Source organism: Nannobrachium achirus, assembly GCF_963921795.1.
Source record: "Nannobrachium achirus genome assembly, chromosome: 6".
Taxonomy (NCBI): Eukaryota; Metazoa; Chordata; class Actinopteri; order Myctophiformes; family Myctophidae; genus Nannobrachium; species Nannobrachium achirus.
Genome location: NC_137815.1, coordinates 66,233,086 through 66,253,129, shown reverse-complemented (window position 1 = coordinate 66,253,129; position 20,044 = coordinate 66,233,086).

Here is a 20,044-nt window from a genome sequence, read left to right as displayed (position 1 = left end):
TCTTTTTTTCTTTCTTAATCCAGCCTGTTTTGTAACTTATGTATGAGTGAGCAGACACACCTTACTACATGGGCACAATTCCTAATAATGATCACTGAGGCAATCTAGTATCACTTCCCCTTCTTGAGATTCTAACAGCTTTTCTGTGGAAGTTCTTGTCTCCACATAACTCAAAATTGTATTAATGACATAGTTCAATATTGAAAATGAGTGGTTCTTCCCTTTAAATTAAAGGCCTGTGCACCGAACTTTTCGCCGAGAAAGGTCCGGTTCAACTACAAAATGACGTCACTCGCATCTTCTGAAAAGCATTACCCCGAATTAGAGTTCGGAAAGCTGCATGTCAAAAAGTCGGAACTCTCCGACGAAAGGTTTGGTGGTCGGAGACAGTATGGACAGGCCTTTACGTTAAGGAGAGTTGGTACTTAAGACAATCAAAATACAGTCCTTTAGTCTTTTGAATAACACACATTTATTCTTAGTCTTAGTCTTCTGAAATTGTTTTAGTCTAGTCTAGTCTTAACCACAAAATAGCACAATCTTGTAGATGTAGTCTTTTAGTCTTAGTCAACAAAATGAACACTGCCCTGCTGCGACAGACAAGCATTTATCTCTGCACCTCAGCTTTTTAACTGGACAGAGTAACAGCCTTGGACCCTTCCTAATAGATCAGAAAGTTGTTCGATAATCTATTTGCGCCCCTACAAGATAACACTGTGCTTGTCTGTGAGAAAAATAAGTACTTGTTTGTACAGTGCCTGCATTATAGTCAGCTAATAACCATGTATGATAATAGTTATAAGAACTAAAATACCCATAACCTTTTTCTCAACCAATTGTTCATGGACAGATGCTCTTAAATAATGACTGAAATATTATGCTAGTGAGCAGAACAATTCTGAGTGAGTGTTTTCTTTTATTTTCTATTATTATTATTATTCCTTAATCCAGCCTGATATAGTGTTTTGTAATTTATGTATGAGTGAGCAGACAGACACACCTTATTACATGTTCCCCTTCTTGAAATTACACACAGTTTTTCTGTGGAAGTTCTTGATTCCGAGTAACAACTGCTGTCAGCTACAACCTAGGTCACCAGGTCATTGAGTGAACTGTTTCTCAACTTGTGGTCCATGGAACACTAGTGGACCATGACATGATTAACGGCTGGTCCATGTCTGTCTCTTCTTGGCTATAGAGTCTCATGTCTCACGTCATTTTCTGGCTCAAAACTTGTCTTGTACATATCCTTCAGGTATATGCCAGCATGCAAATACTACTGTCAAAGAGATACATACAGTAGTTACAAAAGGTCACATCGCGTTGCAGTTGCAACCGTTGTGAGCCTGTAGATCAGAATCGGCTGCACCGTCGGAAATGCCGCACACCTTCTGCACAGTGCAGGGTGGGACATTGGAAACTTGTGGATACATTTATTAGTAAGTTGAGCACGCCTTGTGTTCTGCAGTGGCAATTAAACCTTGAGCTTTCCATCACACAACCAACATACAAGCCACCTTTGCCACCATCAGTTAGTCTGCTTAGTAATACAGCAGAGATCTTCTGCAAAATGCCCACCTAATCATCCATACATCCACCCCCACAACTACAACTCTACCAAGAATAATAAATCACATACAGTGTAATTATCATTGGGAAGATCCTTCAGTATAATCACCACTGTCACATAATATGGCAGGGTAGGGTCACAGTGGACCCACCTTCCTCATTTAACTGTTACAACCACACCACTGCTCTCAACATACAACGTAACTACTGTATTTCCGGGTCTGATCCAAACTACGATCTGCTGGTAGCAACTGTGGTCCACCAGGGAAAGTAAGTGATGACCTAATGTGTTTGTGGTGGAGCTCCAGTGCCAACCAGCCCATTTAGGAACATTAGGAGCGTAATGAACTGAAAACAGCTGTGGAACAGATTACTTCTCTATCACCGGGGTAAATAATTAGCTTCGCATTTCATTCTGCTGGGCGGTGCGTTGCGGGGACGCCGCTGGCCCGAAGGCAGCTTGCTGGCTTTCCAACATTGTGCCTCTCAATTCAGCATCTTGACCTACTTTGCCTTGTCAGTAATTAGCTGAAAGGGGCATTTACCTAATTTAGACCTGGAATATTATTTTATGCTTTAACAATTGAAAGATTGCAGATACACAAGCTCACAGCTGCAAGCTTGTAGATCTGCTATTTTTGAGAAATCGTGAAAGTTTGTGCTTTGAATATTGTTGACCCGATTCTATAAATGTCTTCTAAATCCTTCAAAGGTTTTTTGAAAACAACGTATGTTTCTATGTCAGTGGTTCTCAAACGGTTTCATGTCAAAGACCCCCAATATTATAGGTATTTGGCCGTGGACCCTCATCTCAAAATATGTTGTTCTAGCGACCCCCCCAGAAGCAAATATTTCAGTGTTTGCTTTAAAAAATACTGTATATATTCAAAGATTTGCCAAAAAACATCACGATTTGTCAAAAATAGCAGATCTAAAAGCTTGTATATCTGCTATTTTTCAATAGCTAAAGTATCAAATAATTCTCTGCTCAATGAAACCTATAGCTTCACAAGCCTAAATAATTTCCGGAACTGGTGATAACCCAGCTTAGTGTGGGCTTTCCTATTACTAACACTGACTCTGTCTGTCCATAATGCTATGGATTAAGCCAGGAGGAATTAAGGCGATCCATCCCTTTAATACATTTCATAATGCCTTGTGTTAGGGAAGCAAAAGTTACCAAAGTAGAAGGCAGTAGTAATTGGTATTGTATACATACCCTCACAAAAACATGCAGTAATCCTGGTCTCAATAATGCCTCCCCCTGGCCAGCCGGGGCGCCTGATGGAGGGGAAAGGAACTGGTTGAAATAACGTGTTCCATCCACGCGCTAAGTCCAAACCGGGGAAAAGAAGCAACTTGGACTACTCATGCATAGAAGGAAGTATGAGGTCAGTCTGTTGTCTCCCCAGGCGCGGCAGAGGGAGAGCAGAGCCCAGGATTACAGCTTAGGCAATTGGCACTGGATGAAAAAATGGGTTACAAAATCTTGGGATAAAAAAAAAATAGTTGTTCACAGAGTCGTTCAGTGGTTGACTGGACTACCGGTCACTGAATTAACTGAAACACAGTGGAACATTCAGCTCATTAATCTGAACTGAGGCAGGCTGTTCACTGAACTGACTCAACGGAAAACTGGTCAGCTGACCATCCCTTCGGACTATGGGATCTAAACTCAACGCTCCAGGAGATTGGATATGAAATCTGCTATTTCCGGCTAATGTTCTCCTCAGAATACAGATGCTAGGGTTCAATTGGTTAATGTAAAAAGAAATTCCTATCACACAAAGATTTGGTGTCCCCCCTGTAGTAACTCTGAGGACCCCCTGGGGGTCCCGGACCCCCGGTTGAAGACCCCTGGTCTAGGAGGAGCAGATAGTGGCTGCAGCCCAGTCTGTGCACAGAGAGCAGCAAGAGGGATGGATATGTCACAGTTAGTTTGAGATTCAGTTAGATTGAGAACAGGAGCGCTCGTTTTTGTGCACAATGTGGAGCAGGCGCCGCCTCCTTCGGGGAACTAGGAATAATTTGACTGAGGTTAGGGTTAGGATTAGGGTTAGGTTTAGGCATAGTTTTACTGAGGTTAGGTTTAGGGTTAGGGTTAGGTTTAGGTTTAGGGTAAGGTTTAGGGTTAGGTGTTAGGGTTAGGTGTTAGGGTTAGGTTTAGGCTAAGGTCTAGGGTTAGGGTTAGGTTTAGGGTTAGGGGTTAGGGTTAGGTTTAGGGTAAGGTTTAGGGTTAGGTTTAGGTTTAGGCATAGTAGCATTCACCAGCGTGGGACTAATGCAGTCAAATGCTCTACCACTGGGACATGAGGTGAACAAAAACAAGCGCTCCTACCCCAATCTAACTGAGTTACCCAAACTAACTGTAACAGATATACCATATGGAACAGGAGCTGTCATTTCAGCACCACCCATATGGAATGGGAGCTGTCCTTTCAGCACCACACTCTGCCCTACAGAGAGCACAGCTTGGCTGGATGTAGACCAGTGGTTCTCAACCTGGCCGCGACCCCCAAAATAATCATATTTTAACTGGGGTTGAGAAGAACCACTGATGTGGACAAGGGTGTTGATAGTTGTGGAAAAAGGAAAAACTAACTTGTACTTCACAACAGGATAGTGACCAGCGTCATCCCTCAGTGGGATTGAGCACATCTGCGCTTATTAGGCAGACAGAGACACCTGCAACCAGATTTGATTTGAACCTCGACATGCCAACATACTGTATTACCAGTAAGGCTCCCTAATCGGGAGATAAGCGACCGTAGGTCACTTATCTCCACAAATAGGGCAAAAATGTGTTTTGCCAAAATCTTCCTGATCCATGTTGATGACATGAGTGTAGACATACTGTGTAGTGATTTTCGTGATTTTAGGGCAAAATCTGTAGGAGCAGTGTCCAAAAATGTGTTTTTAAAAATCGGCCTGGAGGTGGCGCTATATGGGACAGATTCATGTTGATGGGATGAGTGTAGACATACTGTGTACCGATTTGCGTGATTTTAGGGCGAAAATTGTAGGAGCAGTGTCCAAAAATGTGTTTTGCAAGAATCGGCCTCATGGTGGCGCTAGAAGAGGGCCATGTGAGAAATGAGGGGTGGGGTCTCCGCGCCGGCAAGGCGGACGAATAGGTACCGGCCCCGGCTGTCCCGGTCGCTCCTAGCCGGAGTTACGGCATTTTATGTGAGCTGCAGTGTAGGGGGCGCCACCACTTTTGCATCCGTTCTGGAGCACCAGGAGTCGGTGGTCCCCGGGAATTCCCCGTGAGCAGCCCCGTTGGGGTGGTCATTTGGTCATGTTTGCGCATTTGGTCATTTTTTACATCTGGGGGTCCCCCAGGGACCTGGGGGTCCCTGGAGCTCCGGGGGTCCTTGGAGGTTGTAGTTTGGCACGTGTGTGCAAAATTTGGCATGGATCGGGGCAACGGTTGCGGAGATATAAGCAGGGAAAAAGTGTGACGTGTGAGGTGTGACAGACAGACAGACTGACAGACAGACGGAGGGACGGACGGACGGACGGAGTTACTTACACTTTGTGGTGGTTTTGATAGTAAAGTGCGACCTACGGTCGCAATAACCTTTCCCCCTTCATTTAAGTACTGTGACACGTAGGCAATACAATCATTTTAATTGCAAAGTTAAAGAAGTTGTCCAAGTCGATGGTATTGGCACCACAACAAGGGGTGGTTTCAGTCACATTTACAATGTGTATATCGTCACTGTCGGGCAGAAACCTTGTCTCTCCAAGTTTCCAATTTCTATGTTTTTTTTCACCAAGTAAAGTCCTGCTTCATCATACAAGGCTGTTGCACAACAGTGGATCTACAAGCACACAACGCCTCCCACCGCGAGGCGTTGTGTGCTTGTAGATCGGCTATTTTCACCAGTTTAAATCATTTTTAAAATGATAAATACAAAAGGAACGGTTTTGGACATACAAGGATTTCACCCGAAAATTACAATATTGTCTTTCAGCCCTTCATAACAAAACAAGAATAACTCACAAAGCAATCTGGAGACGGGTAGCAGGCTGTAGACTTCCCTCTCTCCCCAACACACACTGACACTGACACTGACACACACCATGACATTCTACACACTCACGCTACTGTCAGAAGCCAGCCATACACAACTTTTGAATTTGAAGCATACACTATAAAATATGCAATCTTGAAAAAATAATAAAGAAGAAGGATTGATGGTATTGGCTCATGAGAAGTCAATAACTAGCAGCTTGGATGAATTTGGTAATATTTATTATGTTGTTGGCCTATACCTCGATTCAATTAGTATTGTAAATCAACTTTGCAATGTTTAAATTGGGGAGAAGAATCTTGCTACTTTAGCCCTATACAAACAGGACAAGTTAATTGCACCTGTAAGTTTCAATTTGATGTTTCAAGTTATTTAGACATTGAATTGAGCAGATTTAGCGTTTTGTTAGCATTGTTACGGAATTAAGTTGTATCTGTAGTAGCCCATGTTTGCTGATTAGTGTCTATTTTCTAAGTTTGATACAAGGATTTCATTCTATAAGCTCCTGCAGCAGGCTTGATTCAAGCAGAGTTGTTTTCTACAGGCAGCCGTTTTCTGTCCGTCACCTCCTGAGAACCTTCAGTGACTGTGACAATGTGAGCTGGAGCTGGGGTCGACAGGTGTTTTCTCTCCATTTGTCTCCCTGTGGGCTCTCTCATTCTTTCTCTCACTGTGTCTTCTGTTTGTCTTCCTGTGTTTCCCTCTCTCTCCCCCCCTTTCTCTCACTCTCTGATTCTTTCTCACTCTCACATCCCAGGATTGCTGTGTAATCTGATCCCGGCTTTACGGGGACTGCCCACAAGTCCTACATCCAGTGGTGTGTTCTAGCCTTTTTTTTTTAGGGCATACTATAATCTATGATCGGCTATTTGTGTGGCCAGCGCATACGCCAGTGCATAAAGCCTATCAGATACGCTACTTTGAAAGGTTCACGAGGGCATACTCTTTTTCAAAAGAATATCTTCACAGCATACTCTGTATACCCGCGTGACAGGTAGAACACAGCACTGCCATCTCATTAGTCCTACATCTCATTAGCCCTAATTTGGTTAGGGTTAGCGGTTAGGGTTAGGTTTAGGCATAGTTTTACTGAGGTTAGGGTTAGGTTTTGGGTTAGGTTTAGGCATAGTTTTACTGAGGTTGGGGTTAGGGTTAGGGTTAGGTTTAGGTCTCGGCATATTATTTTCACCAGGTTAACATTCACCAGATTCGGACTAATGGGATGTAGGAACAATGAAATGTCGGACCAATGCCATGGCACCAGCTTTACGCGGTCCCTTGTCTGTCAAAATGTGCTTCTCTTCAATCCAGATATGAATCATATTCCTATACTGTTCTAATTGACACACATGACAAAATAAATAACCACAGTGTTTGTTACACAATTCAGCCTTAAAACACACTGAACAAAACACAGGTTTTGTTTTCCAGTTCCAAGACATTCCAGGCTCACACTGCAGACAGGCACAAGGCTCATCTCAGTAGGGAGAGAAAAAGAGACATGCGTGTATATGTGCAGAAGCGCCAATAGAGGGTATGCAAGTGACATCATCATCATACCCGAATGGGGAACACCTGCTGAGTGGCAAAAACTATACTTTCTGGCCTTGACAGCCCATACATCCAAACAGAAAAGTCCTATAAATTCCCTTTGCCACTCGATTTGCCATTCACTTTATGCATGCGCATACCCTTTATTGGGTATGGCAGGGTATGGCCAGTGGTGTGTTCGAGACTTTTTTTTAGGGCATACTATAATCTTATGATCCGTGGCTATTCGTGTGGCCAGGGCATACGTCAGTCCGTAATGCCTATCAGATATGCTACTTTGAAAGGTTCGCTTTTTCAAAAAAATGTCTTCACAACATACTCTGTACCTATACCCACGTGGCAGGTAGAACACATCACTGGGTATGGCAGCTGCCATACCTTGGCTACAGGGGAAAATATAAATTAAAATAAAGTCGTCATGCCTGTTGATAAGGTATGGTGTCGCGCGCGTGCAAGACACCAGTCATTTTGCCATACCTTAGCTTTTGATGAACTGACGCCACTGTGTATGTGTGTGTGCATGTCATGTGTGGCTGACTGCCAGCTTATAAACCACCAGTAGACCATATCTCGTGTCATGAGAGCCCGTCGTCCCCTTACCTGAAAGAGGCGCAGGATGTTGGCTACCATGATGGACACGGAGCTCGCCGAGGCGCCCACCACGCCGACCACCTTCTCGGGCCTGACGAACACGGGCAGCTCGCCGTTGGTGCAGCGCACGTCCGACGTGTTCCTCTGGATGAGTGCCTGCACGAACGTCAGCGACTGCTCCAGCGCGTACGTGTCCCGCGAGCAGGTGTCCAGCACGCGCGCGCCCAGCGTGATGTTGGGCAGCAGCTCCTCGTCGCCGTTGATCATGTCCAGGGCGTACATCATCGCCTCCAGTCGGTGGATGCCGCTCTCCTTCTTGATGTCCCCGCACGGCATCCCCGGGACCCCACTGCGCGAGTGCACCGGGAAGAGCCCCCCTATCGTCACGTCGCCCTCCACCCTGATGGAGTGCGGCGCATAGATCTCCTGGGAAGTCGCCAGCTGCAGGTCCAGGAGGAGAACATTGAGGATCCACAGGACTCGGAAGAACGTGAAGAAGAAGCAGGGTTTTAGATGAGTGAGGGTCTTGTTGTGCCTGGCCATGTTTTATAGCTTCTTTCACCACACAGTCTAATAAAAGCAGCTCCGCCAAATCAGGAATAAGTCCGAATAAACAGGCTATAAGGCACTTTGTTTTGTAGTTTTTGGGAATCCATCGTCTCGCCGAGGGCTTTCAACGTAAAAAAAAGACCGTAAAAGGTCTTATTTGAGATGTCCCCTTTAGGCAGGGTGTTTAACTGTACATGTACTGTACTACATTTCAATTGTATTGACTATACCTGTACTGTTCTCCATTTTTGTCTAATAAAATAATCAGTCAATCAATCAATCGCAATACGGGATGACGAGCATGATGTGAATGAACGATCCATTCACATCATGCTCGTCAGCCCGTCACACCACGCGATATAGAACGAAGTAAGTAATTCTGCAGGCTTATGCCTTACAAACACACGCCACGCCGACGGATTCTCCGCGGCGTTTTTTTGTATCCCTCTTAAGTGCGTGCCAGCTGTCCACGGACACGGCGGCTTGTTGCACCCATTCCGATAGATCCTTCTTCTTTCCGAGGAAAAGTATTTAAAAAAAAGCAAAACTAAAAAAAAAGATGGCTACATTCAGCCCGTAGTTGATCACAAAACAGGAGACTTCCCACGAATAAGAAAACGAGCGTTACTGTTAACTATATCCTTAGGGCAGGATTAAGTCGGATAAAGTCATTATGAGGATGCACGCACACACACACACACACACACACACACACACACACACACACACACACACACACGCGCGCACGCACCACCGCTCACTTCAAACTTGGTTTGATTGTCCCTTTTCCACCAGCATACCAGTAACTACAAGCCCTGGCTTCTCTATCCCACAAAAACATCAATCAATCAGGTAGCCACATGTATCACAGTCAAGCTCAAATTATAAATAACAATTGTGTAAAAGATGGTGTATGAAACAACAGAGACGTCCATACATTAGCATAATGTCTCAGTTGTTATATGAGATACATAAAGGTTCCCTGTGCAAATAATCCGAAAAGCTTACTCGGATCTCCTTTTAGTTGACCTTGTACCAGTGAACTGTACAAACCTTTTCCTATGCAAACTTCTAATAAAGTCTTCAATCAATCAATCAATCAATCAATCAAGGATAGATAGCACCTTAACTCTGCAGCCGCACTGAGGCGCTCCAACACAATAGTTCACCAGTTATTTTAGTTGTGCATAGTACGTTTCTTCAAAACCCTTAAGTGAAACCAGTCATTACAGACAGCAACGTTAGCTTAGCTTAGTTTAGCTAATGTGGATATTTTTTGTTTACAGTGAGAAAACACTACAAACGTGAATAATGTAATTTCTTCTTCAAAGCACATAAAATACAGACTGCAGGGCAATAGCATGAACCACTATGTGATAATGGGATAATGTTTTTCCACATATTTACCTGAAACAGGGGAGAATAGTGTCATTCAAAGGTGTATGTAGGGGAGAGCCTGCACGATTGTAACGTTTTTCACATTTCAATATTTTACTCAGAGATTCTTTCACCTACATGTAATATTTTCAGGCAAATGACTTACACATGTCTGCTATCATAAACCACTTCAAGTTTTTCATTTGATAAAACAGGTCATGAGTTATTAAACCGAGAGTGGACGCTGTTCCAATGTTACATTTGAAGCCCACACGGGATTAATTGTAACAGCATGATTTACAAATGTAACACAGCTAAAGAACCTTAATAAACAAATATTTTTTTGTTTAAATCAATTATATTTCATTCAAGCAACTCTTTTACATTGTTTTCATACCAAGGGTGTGATAAGATACTATATCATACTTTAGGAAAATATTAAATATTACAAGATGTACCAGTTTAAGCGTTTGAGTGAATTCCATGGGAAAATACATTGATTACCTAAATAAATAGCAAGTTTGATTAATGCAACATGTTATACATCCTTAAAATACACTGTAATTGAATGTCAGCTGACTGAACACAATATTGGCCAATATGTCAAATATTTCAATATGATATTATCATGTTAAATTGTGTTACAATTGAACCGTTTGGCACCCCTGCTTTGACGTTGCCTACAGAACAGAACTAACATGCATAGCAAGTTAAAACGATGTAAACTAATGAAGAACAGATAAATGCAGACAGCCATCTAGATTGTATCTCCGCAACATTAAAGAAAAGATTTGCAGACCAAAGATACTCAAGGTGAAAATTTTTACGCATTTTGAGAAATACCAGTTTTTCTGCAATAACTCGGTCTAGGCTGGATACAAATAGTTCTTACTTCCTGGAGACGTACATTACGGCCCTGGTCACAAACTGATGCGATGACGTCATGATGGCATTGACCAATCAGGAGATGATGTGCTTGTTACAATTATGAAGCGTTACAATTGAGGCGGCTCTCCCCTACTGTGTATCAGAGGAGACTCGACTGGAGGGCATAAACAATCGATCTCAGAGTAGGTCATTACAGGCATTAGTAGCCAATTCTCTTCACTATCCACGAGTTTCCTACGCCCCATAGTGCATTGCGCAAACGTCTGCATCGAGGTTCCGCCGCCGATTTACAAGCTCACAACGGGTTGCATCTGCGACGTGACGTGAGCTTGTATGTCTGCTGTTAAACCCGGAAGTTTGGTCCTGATAGTCTCCAGTAAACCCCCGGGGAAACTTGTGGATAGAAATACTATGAAATACAATCAAGTTCATGATCCTATCAACTAGGGGAACTGGGAAAACCACTTGCACACACACAAACACACACACCTCAATACTGTAGTTGATCCTCTAGCTGGTGCTCCCCTGTGGTTGTTGATGCCCTGTGCTGATCAGCACGTCAAGCCCTATTATAAATCCGGCCCTGTATATCCTGTGTGTGGAGTGTATTCCATCGTTGGGAAATGATCATCAAGCCAGCCCCCGCGCACTGCTTGCTGATGTCATACTTTTTAACGGGTAAAAAACATTACTATGTATGTTCTTCTACTACCCACCTGCCGTCACCGTGCAACGTGCACGCGAACCCTTCTCTGACTCAGATGTGTGAATGGAAACAATAAATAGCCACGATAAAGTAAGTCCAACCGCACATAACAGACTCCCTGGAATAAGATCCACAGTGTGCGCGCGCTCATTAGAACGCACAAGCGGTCATGATGATCGGTTTAGCGACCTGTCTGTGATAAGAAGATAAAGATCACGAATACACACCAACACAACACAACAAATACGTGTCAGTCAGAGTTGCGTTCTGTGGCATGCCTTCACAGAGAAACTCCACGCGAGAAAAGAATGAGGACAAAAGCGCGAGATCTCTCTCTCTCTCTCTCATCACGCACGCACGCACGCACGCGCACGCACGCACACACACACACACACACACACACACACACACACACACACACACGCACACACACACACTTTGAATTGATTTTTTTTTAACCAATTATTTTGGGGCACACTTTATCCTCATAGCCCACTGGCACTTTTGAACCTCTCCCTCCACTACATAGCTCCGATATTGATCCATAAATCCCAACCGGGTTATTTTGACCCGAGGGATATTTGGTTTAAAAAAAAAAACACTAATACGAATTTTAACTCATCATCATACATAGCTCTGGTCCATCGCGTCTCGGAGATGCTCGATCTGACAGACCCGTCGGGAAATGGCTAGACTCGAGATTGTCGGCCCCTCCGAGCGCTCAACATCAGTCAAAATAAACTAAACTACTTCACTACTCACCAAACCAAAGGTAGTTTTGCGTTGTTGAAAGTCTATTCTCCGCGGTGGTAAACCTCCCAGCACCCCATACTCTGTAAAATACATTGTTTGCCTGTTAGCCTATCTATTGTCTGTTGAGTTCACCTGTGTCTAGTTAATCCTTGTCTATATATGTACCCCCGTGTCTTCAGTTCCTTGTCAGGTCGTCATTTAATGAGTGTTCTGTGTGTGTGTTTAGGCTTCAAGCCGTCTGTGTTCTATTCCTCAGTTGTGGAAATAAACCTATTGAACTTCGAATCCTGCTCTTGTGCGTTTGTCGTATTGCATATTGGGTCTTCTGAACTGCACCCTGACAGTTTCTGTGTTTTTATTTCTTTATTTTCACAGCTGCTCTCCACGATAACTTGTATTATTTTGTTTCGCTCTTATTGAACTTTTAATCTGTTTAATTAATGACCTCTTCCACTAAGGAAATTATTCCAAATAAGCCTGATGGCTTCTTCCTCTCCTTGCACAGTATTTTGTTTCCTTGCTATGTTTTATAATAATGTGCTAAAAACTAAACTAAACTAAACCAAGGTTCTCAGGAAACTACAGTACTGTATGTACAAAACTCTGTTGCCCGCTTGCTCACCGTGAGCTTGTAGATCTGCTATTTTTGAAAAGTCGTGAAAATGTGTGCAAATCTTTGAATAATTATAAGCAAACATTTGTAACTGAAATTTTTCTTCTGGGGGGGTCCCTGGAACTAAATGTTTTGATATGGGGGTCCGTGGCTCGCAGCGCGGCACCGAGCTTTCAATAGTTAAAGCACAAAATAATGCGTAATAAATAATGCATTCCCAGTCTAAATGAGTTAAACCCCCCCCCCCCCCCCCCCCCTATGAAGAACATTCATGGGGGGCCCGCAGTGAATCCTTGTACCCAGGGCCCAGAATTTGGTGTGACACCCCTGGCTCCACCCCCTCCCACTCCATCAGGTCGGGTGATGCCAATCTCCTGGACATCCCCAAGACAGAGAAACAAACATGGGGTGACAGGGCCTTCTCAGGAACTCACTCCTAGAGTCCCAGCTCACAACGAAGCTGCCCCCAGCCTCGCCATGTTTAGAACCACACTCGAAACCCACCTTTTCAGACTTGCATTCCCTAAATAATTGATAATCTTTACTTTTGTTTCTGAAAAGTGACTTTGTGTATTTATAAAAGCACTATATAAATTGCATATTTATTATTATTAGTATGTGATTTACAATTACCTTGGGCAACTCATGTAATTTTATATGGCGTGCTTGCTATTACTGTAAACTTTCTCCGCAGAATATTGTGGTGCAAGCTATAGATTTATCTGAGAATGACTGGGGTTTTTTTGTGTGGCAGGAGACAGACTGGTTAAGAGGGTCATTTGCCACTTTAATTTCTTCACAATGAGTGGAACGCCTTCATTGTCTACGGTCTGTCTGGGCTGGAGACAAAAGAGTCACGTACAAATCCTCACAGAAAATCCTGCTACATTAGGCGAAGACACACCAGATGAAACATGATCAAACTCAGTGCACACTCGCTAAGCTAATTAGGGGATTTCTAATTAGTGCCCTTTGATTCAGTGAATGGAAATCTTGATGCTAATACAACTACATTGACATTCTAGACAATAGTGTGCTTGCAGTTTCATGGCAAGAATGTTCTAAAGGCTGTTTGCCCCACATGGCCCCACACTACCCAATATAGAAACATTGAGTTGTGTTAAGGGGTGACCTGCACAGAGCCCTGACCGTAACCCTGTCAAACCGCTTTTGGAATGCAGTGAAATGACAACTGTGAGCTATAGGTCTAATCAGCCAACATCAGTTCGACCTCTGGTCTGGTAATGGTCTTGTGTCTAAAGGGAAGCAAAGCACAGGCAGTGATATGGAGCCGGTCCGCTCTTTGATACTACTAGGTCTAATCGAGAACGCTGCAAGTCGGAAATGGATGCCCCACCCTGTTTTGCAATGTCAGAGTACCTGTTGTCATCACTTCCAAATATCACTTGTTTTTAAGGAAGGAAGGAGCTTCTGGCTATGAAGACGATATCCTGGCTCCGTGCTCACTTGTTTTTAAGGAAGGAAGGAGCTTCTGGCTATGAAGACGATATCCTGGCTCCGTGCTCAAAAGGTCCCAAATCTGATGGAGTGCATTGAGGCTGGAAACGCCCTGTTGGGCTGCAAGGTGCAGAAAGATGCCCTGGGGCTGTGAGAGCTACAGTACAGTACATCCTGCCTGGCTCCATCTTGCCTATCCACCGGTGTTGTTTTGACAGCAATGTTTGCACATAACCTTGCACCGGCCCTACGAAGTGTTAAGCCTTCTTAGAGCACAGGGCCGGTGCAAGGACCTGGGATGCCCATAAGAATGACCAGATACACACACACACACACACACACACACACACACACACACACACACACACACACACACACACACACACACACACACACACACACACACACACACACACACACACACACACACACACACACAGACCCTCTATTAGACGGCTCACCCCATTTAGGAGCCACAGCATAAAAGAAAAATCACACAATGAATTGAGCAGTGCCTTTTATGAGTTCATTGTGGGCTCGCCCCAGCGAGAACACACTCGTTTTCCCCACTTTATATTTATTCTGTTTGGGCATCCTACTTTCTTTGTGCTAGAAATTCCGTTCAAACTTCAAATTGTTCAGCTTTACACAGTTATTACTGCTTCTACTTTTTCTTTTTACAATTTTGTATACTTTTTGAACTGTTTAACTGTTAACATTTTGCATTAATTTGAATGAAGTCTATGGGGAAATGAGCCCATCTCCAATTCTCTATACAGTATGTGGAGATACAATATGTTATACATTTTATGTTTGTTTATTTTTACAGAAAGCCCACGTAGTTTCTGCAGGAACAGTTTTTTAGTGTTTACAAATACACGTCTTTCAGGAGGACCACCTCTGCTGCAAAGGACACTTGGAAAGTATTGCTAGGCGTAACAGACAGCTACCACCCCCATTCTCCAGCACACAGCTGGGGCGCAGCCTCCTGTCTGCATAGAGATGCATGGAGAATGAGACCTGCGAAGCTCTGCTCATTAGTCTGTCTCCGTTCTGGCAGAAGAAAATTAACTCTTGGTCTCTTGATCTGAAACTATACAGGATCTGATGGAAGCTTCATTATAAAAATAAATGAATAAAAAGTGACTGCAGTAAGCTCTTTTCTATTAACAATTCAGATTGTTTGAGAGAGACAGACAGACAGACAGACAGACAGACAGACAGACAGGCAGACAGACAGACAGACAGACAGACAGACAGACAGACAGACAGACAGACAGACAGACAGACAGACAGAGAAGCCAATGATTTTACTACACCCAGTCCTTTCCTTAAGACTATTAAAGTGGAATAGTCTCACTCATCTCATTCAGCATATAGCCATGTACTGTACACTGTAGGCCATAGACTATTTCTAGACCTGACTGACTGTGCAGACTGAAGCCCTAATCAAACCCCTCAACTGTGACTAGAAGCTGATTATTGGCACACACCAACAGTATCTCAAACTAGACTGCACTCTGTCGAGGTGCTAACTCATAGGCCATTTCAAAACAAGAATCATTTATTGGATAGTTGTAATGCAATCATTCAACACATGTTTTATTTTGAAATCGTAGCAGCCTACTACTGGAAATAGAAGCAGCAGCCAACAGACAGAACAGCGGCTCCGTCTGTATACATTATTATTTTATTTTACCGACAGCACAGGTCGGTGAGTATTGCTTTTAATTAATTAACATGGGGGAAAAATATCCATAAGTAATTATCCTGTATCACTTGGCTCAATTAACAAAATAATTATAGTAATGTTTGTTGATGCTTGTTTACTGTTGCAATGACTGCTGAATAGTCAATGTGAAGGCATTAATTATGGTTTATATAAAGTATTTGATTCCTTCGATGTTATCCGTTTAACTGTACTGCCTAATACAAAAATACGTTTTTCACATAGTAGATAAGGGCGTTTCTATGAAACTATAGGCTATAAAACCTCTGTGTTAATTTGACTCTGTGAGTGTACAAAGGAACCTGTGATGCTTCGTTGGTCTGGAGGCGTGATGTGAAATATGACCATTTTTTTACTTTCCGAATTAGACTAACAAGCTCACAACAACGCATCACATTGTGATGTGTTGTTAACTTCCGCCGCCCTAGTTTGCATTCATTTGCAGACACGCAGACCTGCAGTACAAACACGGCACAAGAGAGAAAGAAAGAAGGAATGGAAGAAGAGAGAATAACAAAGGAGTGAAAAATACAGTAGCTGAAGCATGAAACAGAGAAAGTACAAGAAAAAAGGGGAATTGTGTTTGTCTTTGTGCACACAGTACTTGTGTGTGCGTGCACACATTTCATATGTGAGTGTTTACCTATGTGTGTATGGGACTTGGAGTATCTCCAAGATGGATGCCCATTCCATAAACAGACCACCTCGGGGGCAGCTGAACAGCTTGGGAGGCTCTCCATCACTTTTGTCAGGTGTAATTAATTGACCCCACAGTTCAAATTAATTAGCTTGATTGACAAACTGACCACCATGCCACAGATCAATATGGTGCCCCACTGTGAGACCAGAAATGCAGTACAATGAGAAGAAAATATATAGTGGTCTCCAGGTGTTTAGTCAACAAATAAAATGGCGAGGGTCAGATTTACCATGTATGCTGTAATGACCATGCGGGATCATATGTGAAATCAATGAGTGCATTAAGAAGAGTGTGTGGGTGTGTGTGTGTGCATGCGTGCGTGCGTGCGTGCGTGCGTGTGTGCGTGTGTGTGTGTGTGTGTGTGTGTGTGTGTGTGTGTGTGCATCTGTGGGATTATCCTTTTGACCTTTCACAGACCCATCGTGGTCATGGCCAAGGTCCATTATCTTTACATCAAATAGGTTTCACCAGCAGTTATACATAAAGCAGCCTCAAGAGAGCATATTAAACTTGTTTAACCAATCTTTGTCTGTGTGTCACACTGTGGCTGGCATAACTCAATACAAATCACACCTAGTGTGAAGTGAGCGGTGCTATTTATGAGTTGATTTCATCAATCGTCCCGCTGGCCAATCACAGCGCATCCTGCGAAGCTTGGCCAATGGGAGCACAACGCCCTGGGCGTACAACAAACCTTGAGCCGTTTGAGCCAAGATGTAGGCCATATCAGGCCAGATGTAGGCCACAGCTTTGCTCCTTCCAGGAGCACCGCTCAAAAAGCGTCTGACCGAACGGTCGGTCTCATATGACCTTGGGTGTGCACTCCCGAACGGCATACCGTATAATATCTGTATCTGTTTGACCGCAGGTCTGAGGAGAACGCACATATTCTATTTGTTCTAGAGATTTGTTCGAGAGATTGTATACGTTGGCTTCCGTGATTGGCCACCCCACCCCGTTGGCTTAACTGATTGTCCGAGCTTTGTGTTATCAAGGAGATTCGTAGGACATTTACTGACAGGGACTTATTATTCTATTTTATTTTAAATTCATTTGTAACATCTATTATACTGTCTGATCTATCTTTTGCATGTATCGCATGCATAATATATTTTCCTGCATTCTCCAGGTTATAATGTAAAACAATGGTATTGTGTATGTACTGTATATGGGACCAAATTGGTTACCTTGAAAAAAACGTTAAACAAAAAGTATACTTGGTACCAATATAAACAATGAGGAAAATAACCTTCTATTATAGGAGAATGATGATGTGATCCCATTGACGCGTGTAGTATTGTTTCAAGGTCGAAAATGTCTAACAAAGGCAGACACCCCACATTCATGCCAGTAGGAAAATACGTGCTACGATTGTGCCGCCCTCTCAATCTTTATTGCTATCAAATTGAATGCAGAACACATTATTCATCAGTCGGCACATATTTAAAGGAAATGGCTATGTAATTATGGTAGACTTGGAAGTGCCATACATCAAATGTTGCTGATTGCCAATGAGTGTTTAATGAATTATTTCCAAGGTCTATAATCTTACTTTAGTTGTATGCATGCTCAATCAACCCTTGCTGAAAGTGTTTCAAGTTAAATCTCGTTCTCCTCACATTTTCATCCCACGATTTTGTAACCCATTTTTCACCCAGTGCCAATTGCCTAAGCTGTAATCCTGGACGCTACTCTCCCTCTGCCAACCTGGGGAGAGCCCCGAACTGAGCTCATGCTTCATGCTCCGGAGGAGTGAGCAAGCCCGGCAGTTTCTTACAACCAAATAATACTGTATGCTGGCAAATGTTTAATTTCATTAAATAATAGATAATTGGAGTCATTACTCTCTTACCTTTTCTGGATCAGGGCCCACAAAATCTCAAAGAAACCCATCTGACCTCTTAACTTCAGTGGTGTAAAATAACTAGGCCTAAGTACATTTACCTACGTAAGTACTGTACTTTTTGTTTTTTACTTGAGTATTTACAATTTCAGTACTCCACTACATCTCGGATCCAAATATTGTACTTTTACTCCACTACATTTATTTTAAAACTTTAGTTACTAGTATACTTTGAAGATAATAAATAATAGAATTATAATAATAAAACATACATAAAACCACTTTAGCCCTATTTTATACCTAGTTTGTTTGAAAATAGCCGATGTGCTTACAATGCGTTGCGAAGCGTGCAGATCGGCTATGAGCTTGTAGACCAATACTTTTGTACTTTTTTTCAAGTCAATTTTGAATTCCGGACTTGTAACGAGTACTTCTAAATTGCAGTATTGATGCTTTTACTTAAGTAAAACATGTGAGTACTTTTTCCACCACTGCTTGTTAAGTGTTGAGATGGGTGGGCTGTCAAGTCAACCTACCTTTATGTATATACAGTAGCACAGTTAAAAACAACAGGAGTTGATCCAAAGTGCTTTTTAATCAAAAGAAAACAACATCCAGGACACAATTAACAAACAGTTCTCAGAACTAAAATTAGAGAACACGCCACATTAAAGGGACAGTTCATCCAAAAAAATACTTTTCCCCCCCTATCGATTACTCACCCCATGGAGACCCCCATTGGATTCATGGATATACGGTATGTTGTCTCATTCCTAAGCCAATAATTTGATAACCAGCAGTGGTTCCCTATGGAGACACAAAGTGCCAGCTATATTTTCTATGGAGACAAAAAGTCTCCTCAAATGATTGGCTTAGGAATGCGACAAAAAAAAAAAAAGATTTAAGTCTCCATGGGGTGAGTAATCGATACAGTAAGTCATTTTGGGTACATTTTAATGACATTTTATAGTAGACGTTTAGGGCCAATTATTTGGGGGCCCACTTGCAATATCCTCATGGCCCATGAAGATATTGCAACATAGATATACAGTAGCACTAGTGATGCTATCCCCACATAGATATACAGTAGCACTAGTGATGCTATCCCCACATATTTATACAGTAGCACTAGTGATGCTATCCCCACATAGCCTGATGTTTATACAGTAGCGCTAGTGATGCTATCCCCACATAGATATACAGTAGCACTAGTGATGCTATCCCCACATAGCCTGATGTTTTGACAGCACTGCACAAGCCTGCCTGTGTTTGGCCTTCAGCCAAGCTGGAAGGAAGCAGTTTTTCTCGTCTTACTGACCTGTCAGTGACCTGACCCAGCACTGACCCTGTAGAACGCTCTCTCTCACTAGAACACACATGCACACGCACATACATACATACATGCATGCATGCACAGCACACGCACACACACACACACACACACACACACACACACACACACACACACACACACACACACACACACACACACACACACACACACAAACACACATACACGCGTGTGTGTGTGTGTGTGTGTGTGTGTGTGTGTGTGTGTGTGTGTGTGTGTGTGTGTGTGTGTGTGTGTGTCCCTTTTTCGATGTGTCTCTCTCACACACACACACACACACACACACCGTGTGAATAGTATCGGTCCTTCATCCAGGTTTAGCCCCAGAG